Raw genomic sequence first — 7068 nt, forward strand, 5'->3', positions numbered from 1 at the left:
GGCCAGAGAAGAAAGCTGGTGCAGCAAGCTGATGCAAAAAAAAAAAAAAAAAAAGAGAGAGAGAGAGACAGAAAAAGACAATAAGAGACAAAGCAGACCAGGGAGCTGAGGTGGTGCAAGAGATTGAGCACTTCTCTCCCACTCCAGGAGGTCCCAGGATTGGTTCCCAGTGTGGCCTAAAGAGAAGACAAGCAGACACAGAACACACAGCAAATAGACACAAAGAGCAGATAATGGGGGGTAGGGACCCAATCAATCAATCTTTCCTTATGTCGATGTTAAATTTCTCAAACTTGATAACTGCCCTTAAGGTAAATATGTAAGTGAATATCTATGTTCTTAGGAAATATGCCTGGCAGTATTAAGAGTTGGACAAGGGGAGCAGGTATGGCTTAGGCCACTGGGCACTCGCCTTCCACATGGGAGGTCCCAGGTTCGGTTCCTGGTGCCTCTTGGAGAAAGCGAGCAAACAATGAGCAGACAGACAAGAGAACCATCTGGGGAAGAGGGAATAAATAAAGAAAAATAAATTGAAAAAAAAAAAGAGTTGGACAAACGACTTAATCTCTCTGTGCCTCAGTTTACACACCCATGAAATGGGGGAATAATACTTAACTCACAAATTTGCCATGAGGATTAAATGAATTAGTATCTTAAAACACTTAGAATAATGCCTAAAACATTGCGAAAGATATATATATAAACACCAAAAAATGGGGGTGGAAAGTAAAATGAAGTCCGATTTATAAAAATCCTTTTAAAAACCTCTAAACATAGAATTTTTGTTGCAGTGAGGATATATGTTACAGTATTCAGAGATTCTTACCTGTGCATTAGAGGACACACAGTAATGAGTTTTGGGTTTACATTAGGACAACTGTCTGAAATCCATGCGCGTGCTCTGACAGTGACAAGGAAGCCACCCATGCACCGAGACAGCGGTGCTTACGAAACGTTTCTGGTGAATATTTTAGCATTTACCAAAGGCTTGACAGTTGCTGGCTCTTCCCCGCAACGTTCATCGCAACGAGGACTGTGAAGGCGGGAGTCCAAAAGGTGTGCGGAAAACGTTCACAGATGCTATTTGCACATGACCAGCGGCAGAACTGGGGTAAACACTGCTTGATCTCTGCTGGTAAAACTTTAACGTAAGATAAACTTGCTGACTGCAGAAGGTATCACATGATGGCTCTGTGCGTGATAGCTAATATAAACAGTGTCAGGCCCGCGGAGGGGTCCCAGGGTTCAGGGACTGGGGGGGGCGGGGGGGACGGGGGGGAGGGAGCAGCCCGCTGCAATCTGCCCCAGGCCTGTGGCTTCCCGCCGCCAGCTTTTGCTTGTCCTGAAACACTGGAATAAGCAGGGCCAGGGGATGGAAATCCGGAACCTGACTCAGTTGCATCTGACTGTGTTGGGTGACTAATGCTGCCAGCCCCTGGACTTTTTTACTACTCATTATGGCTTGTGCCAGGAAATCCTGGAGAACTAGCAATTGCCTAGATAACATTTTTGACCAAAACAAGCCCGAACCGAAAGAGCCAGTCATGGAAAATGAATCTTATAAACCAAGAGGGAAAAGAGGAAAGTGTCATCAATAGGGAGATAGCACCTGACAGAGATTTCTGAGGGTACTATTTCTCTGTGATCAAACACTGGCTTTGATACACTGAAAACGTTTTCATGAGCATAAAAAGTGCTGAAGGAGACTTGAAATATTTTCCTCTCATGTCAATTCAATCCCCAGAGCTATTACAATTTTCAAAACTTCAGGGCGCTGAAGAAATACATCATCTATATATAAGTATTTGAAAAACTGATGCAACCTGGGTGGGAGCAGGTAAGTCAACAACACTTTATAGATTTTTTTATTGACATAGAGCTCAGCTCTTGCATTACCTCACATATCCAGAAAATAGCTCGGAAACAAGGAGTTTAAAGACATAAAAACAAAATTTTAGAAAAACGTTTCTTATACACACACTTTTCTCAGAGGAGAATTAGCCCTCAGGCCCCTACTCAAAGTATTTCTGCCTATTGCACACATTGTCCTCACCAGTTTGATTTTCTCACTTCTATGTCCATAGCAGTTTAGAGATAAAAACTTGAAAGTGGGGAGGCTTCCCACGGACATAGACTCTAACAAGATGTAATTGCTGGCAGACCAATGAAGGGGGAAAGAGAAAAGTATGGAAAGCAGATGAAAGAATTTTTTAAAAAGCACAGTAATTTGGGACCACTTGGTGTGCAGGCAAACGTCCCTATGTACTTCAGTTTTTCATTATACCATAGTATAACTTCATTCTACAATGGTATTGCAGTAGTATTAGATGCGAATCTCATTAGGATGACTTTGGTACCAAAAAGAAAAGAAAAGAAGAAGTTAAATAGCTCCCAGACTCTTAAGTAAATAGGAGTGGTTAAATTACGTTTTAGAAAAATTTCCACCCAAAATACCAGAATATCTTTTCTTTTGTCCTCTCCTCCCCTTCCCTTACTTTCTTTGTTTTCTCTCTCTCTTTTTTTTTTTTTTTTGGTGCTTTGAAGGACAAGCTCTCAACTCTCAGTTGCTTAGAAAACCCAGCTCTCCAAAATGGCTGCTTTCCCAAAGAAAGCTGAGTTTTTATGGTGCTTGTGCTACTATGTGCCAGTGTGTAGATGTGGGATTATCATGTGTTATGTGATTGATAGTTTTGGTTCCTGTCCTTTACGAATAGTCGCTCTTTGTTGTGGTGGTTTATTGGTTTTTGTTTCTGAACAGCTGAACTGCTGTTAGAGATGTGAGATGGAAGAAGAAATGAAAAAAAATAAAAGCAAGAATGGAGAGGACGGTAAGGAGAGGATATGTCTGAAAGAACATTGTATCGTCAGTGCAGTGGGAAGGAAAAGGAGGGTTTCTTTAAGGCACAGACAAAATTTCACTGTCTCGTTCATCTTTCCTTTCAGCCCAGCTCACAGACAGGCCTCTAAAACCACTCATTTTCACCAAATGTCCTTTAAAGTGATGAAAAGCTGAAAGAAAAAATCTGTCACCTCCCCGTGAGAAATAAGAAATTTCGCTGCGTTGAGAGCTTTGTATGGAAGGAGGTGTACCCCAGCGGCTCTGAAAGCAAGCCTTATGAACTGCCTGCTGCTTTTCACCCCATCCCGTACCTCGCCCTCGCCCTCTCTCTCCCCTGCCGTTTAGGGGACGTGTCATAACTAGAACAGCCACCTGTTAGTGAGGGCTCACGATCAGCCAGGCACTGAGTTAAAGCGTTCTATTTAATTACCTGTTGAACACACCGCTATGTAGAAACTAAGGCTCAAGGAATTTAAGGAAATTTCCCGAATGACACAGCTGGCAAACCACAGAAATGGGATTTGAAACCAGGTCGCTTACTAACCACCAAGCCCTACTATGTCCCAAAGAAGTTTAAACATTCAGCCCTGCAAATGACCCTCCTGTTTTCGAGGGGCCGGGGTGGGTGGAGGGAATGGTGTGTGAGAAGGCCCCTCCTCAGCTCTCAGTGAAGTAGCTGGCACCCCACTGTCTTCGAGGAACTGGCGTGCGACCCCTCCGCGGGATTCCTATGAAACCCAGGACGTCAGGGGCTGGGGGAGGCCTTGGGGCCGCTGTGGGGAGAAGGCACCTCCCTGTGAAGTTCCTGCAGCTGTGAGCGCTTTAGACCTTTCTCTGTTCCCACAGAGGCTCTCCGTCGTAATGAGTGAAATGTTTACAGTCTTCTCCCGTCCTGGAAACAAATCACACACAACTTCGTCGATGGCCTCTCTGCGCCAACCATGCCGCGCACGCCAGGGCCTTCGTTCTCACCATCAAAGTCTGCCGCGGCTCCACCCTCAATTCGTGGAGGCTCTAGCAAGCCCTGAAGATCCCAGTTGTACAGAAATCAGGCCGAGTGTTCCCAGAGACCCCTGCTCTCTCCTGTTTTGAGGTACTTAACAAAACACAGATAAGGCAACTGGAAAATAGAAATGTGTAAATGAGATAGCGAGAGAAATTGACTTTGGGTATTATCAGCCTGTCAACCTAGCATATGGAGAAATATAGCAGCCATCGATCAAAACATCAGTCTGTCAGCACTTAAACAGAACGTTTAGGAAGTCCTAAGCAGTACAACTTGGTAACAGCACAAGCCTCTTGGACTAACAGCATTTCCTTCTGAGACAAAACGGAGGCTTGAGGAAGAAACAGGCGAGCGACCAGGAGCGGAATTCTGCAAAGGCTTTGCCTCCATGCTTCAGAGAGGCCTGACTCTTAGCCACTTGCCCAAGGTCAGCACTGCCCCCTTGACTCCTTAGGGGGTGAGCCCGGGCAGGTGTGTTCAGCCACTCAGAGCATCTTGCTCCTCACTTTAGGTGACATTCACAAGCACCCAGAGCCGGAGCTTCTCACCTTGGCCACCGTGGGCAACAATTCCATAGCTGTGGGTAGCAAGTTAACATTTTCAATAATTTCTTTTCAAGTTTTTTTCCTGTATATATAATAGAGATAAATGTTTTCCTAAAAATTATAATTACATGAGATATATGGTTGTGTATCTACCTTTGTCACTGAAAGTTATAGACACAGAACTTTCCTTTATCAACAACTATTTCTGAAAACATGATTTTCATATATCCACACAGCATTTGATCATATGAACAGGCCATGATTTATTTAATCATTTCCTTATCTTTGTACATTGGGTTTGTTTCTACTTTTTCCTATATTATAAATAATGCTTCAGTGAACATACTTATTTGTAAATCATTTCACACACTTCTGATTATTTTCCTAAGGTAAATATCTAGGAGGAGGGTTATCAGGCACATAATCACACAGTTCTTGTTACATATTCTTAAAATATTTTTTAAAATTCTTTTTAAAACATTTAAGGATTAAGATCTGTAGCAGTTTGATATGGTTATGAATTCCAAAAGTAGATATTAGATTATGTTTGTGATCCAGACTGTACCTAGGCGTGATTAAGTTATGATTAGGGCTTTGATTGGGCCACATCATTAGGGCCTTTAGTCTCCACCCCTTAGTGGGTGGGGACTCAGAGATGAAAGGCATGGCAAAGGACAGAGTTGAGGGTTTTTGATGTTGGAGTTTTGATGTTGGAGTTTGATGCTAAAGCCTTAAGCTGGGGGCCCAGGAAGTAAGCTCACTAGGAAAGAGAACCAAGCCCCAAGAAGAGAGGAACTCTGAGCCCAGAGAGAAGACCTGGAAGAGAGGAACCCAGGAAGTCTGAACTCTCACAGACATCAGCAGCCATCTTGCTCCAACACGTGAATATAGACTTTGGTGAGGGAAGTTACTTATGCTTTATGGCCTGGTATCTGTAAGCTCCTACCCCAAATAAACACTCTTTATAAAAACCAACCCGTTTCTGTTATTTTGCATCAGCACCCCTTTGGCTGGCTAATACAAGATCTAAAGGAAGTTATGGAGAGAAATAACAGTTCTTTGTTTTTGTTGTTGTTGTTTTCTTTTTTAGCCCTTAATGCCTCATATCCTTTACCCCAGGCCAGTGTTCATATTTGTCATCTTTAGGGTTTAGAATTCACCCTGCTTTTCATGCTTTCCCTCTGGGCCCCAGGAACGCTCACCTTAGAGCTGTGCTGCCCCATCCATACTTGGGGGCCTGTGACCTCTGGGTTAAGGACACTCTGAAGAACCCTGCTTAGAACCAAGAATTTCTCTGCAGGGAGCTGGTTTCAAGGCTAGAACACATATGAAGAGCAAAGCTCTGTTGTCTAAAAAAATAAAATACACAAGAAATGTTGATTCCTTTGAATGGAAAATCATATATCACTTCCTGGTTCTTGAATTTCTACTCTACTCATTCTAGCCTTCTAGCAGATTTCAGGAGTATCAAAGGACAGGTTAGCCACAGAAAATGTTAACTCCAAACAATTCAATAATGGTGACTTTTTTTAATATAGTGTTTGATCATATGCAATTTTAGCTTTAAGCTAGGACTCTTTTGATTTTGTTTCCTTTGTGTAGTAAAAACTAAGTTTGCTGTTTACATTTAAGAGGTAGCTGGCAACTTGACGACAAAAAGCAATAACCCAATTTTAAAAATTGGCAAAAGACTTAACCAGATATTTCTTCAAAAAAGATATACAAATATACAACTGACCACAAAACACCTGAGAAAAGGCATGACATCATTAGTCATTAGGGAAATGCAATTCAAAACCACAGTAAGGATGGCTAAAATTTTCACACCCAGTAGGATGGCTAAAATTTTTACTAAAAAAAAAAGAGAAAGTAACTATTGTTGGAGAGGATGGGGAGAAATTGGGAGCCCTTGGACATTGCTCGAGGGAACGTAAAGTGGCTCAGCCCCCGTGGAAAACAGCTTGGCAGCTCCTTGAAAAGCTAAACATAGAATTACCATATGACCCAGCAGCCCAACTTCTGAATATATACCCAAAAGAATTGAAAATTGGTATTCAGATACATGTGTGTGCATGTTCACAGCGGCATTGTACACAATAACCAATAAAAAGGTAGAAACAGCCCAGATGTCCATCAATGGATGAACGGATTAAAAAAACTGTGGTACATACATAAAGTGGAACATTACTTAGCAAAAAAAAAAAAAAAAAAAAGGCGGGACGTATGGATACACATTACAAGGTAGACGAGCCTTGAAAGCATTATGCTAAGTGAAGGAAGCCAGACCTAAAGGGTCACCTATTGTATGATTACATTTCTATGAAATGTCGAGAACAGGTGAATCCATAGACAGTACACGGATTGGTTGTCACCAGGGGCTGCTTAATAGGTCTGGTATTTCTTTGGGGGATGATGAAATATTTTGGAACTAGAAAAAGATGGCGGTTACAAAACCTTGTGAAGGTACTAAATGCCAATGAATTGTCTGCTTTAACTGGTTACTTCAATGTTATGTGAATTTAAAAGAAGTTCTTTTTAAAGAGATAGCTAGGAGTTCTAACCTCAACAAGGCAGCTTTTGTCCCACTCTTTCTGAAAATTCACTTTGCAGTATCTGCTCTGTGACATAAGCATGGAATGTGTATTCATGGTTAGCATAAATATACTCCTCCCCTTATC

General features: G+C 42.1%; 1 long non-coding RNA gene across 1 annotated transcript; it reads left to right on the forward strand.

Annotated features, from left to right (window-relative positions):
- Nucleotides 1–860: 860 nt before the first annotated feature.
- LOC131280858 (uncharacterized) lies at nt 861–5365 on the forward strand. The gene is made up of 4 exons (XR_009188508.2): nt 861–1111; nt 1745–1837; nt 2759–2828; nt 2944–5365. It is a non-coding gene; the product is annotated as an uncharacterized lncRNA (long non-coding RNA).
- Nucleotides 5366–7068: the final 1703 nt, after the last annotated feature.

This window comes from Dasypus novemcinctus, chromosome 13 (genome assembly GCF_030445035.2).
Source record: "Dasypus novemcinctus isolate mDasNov1 chromosome 13, mDasNov1.1.hap2, whole genome shotgun sequence".
Classification (NCBI taxonomy): Eukaryota; Metazoa; Chordata; class Mammalia; order Cingulata; family Dasypodidae; genus Dasypus; species Dasypus novemcinctus.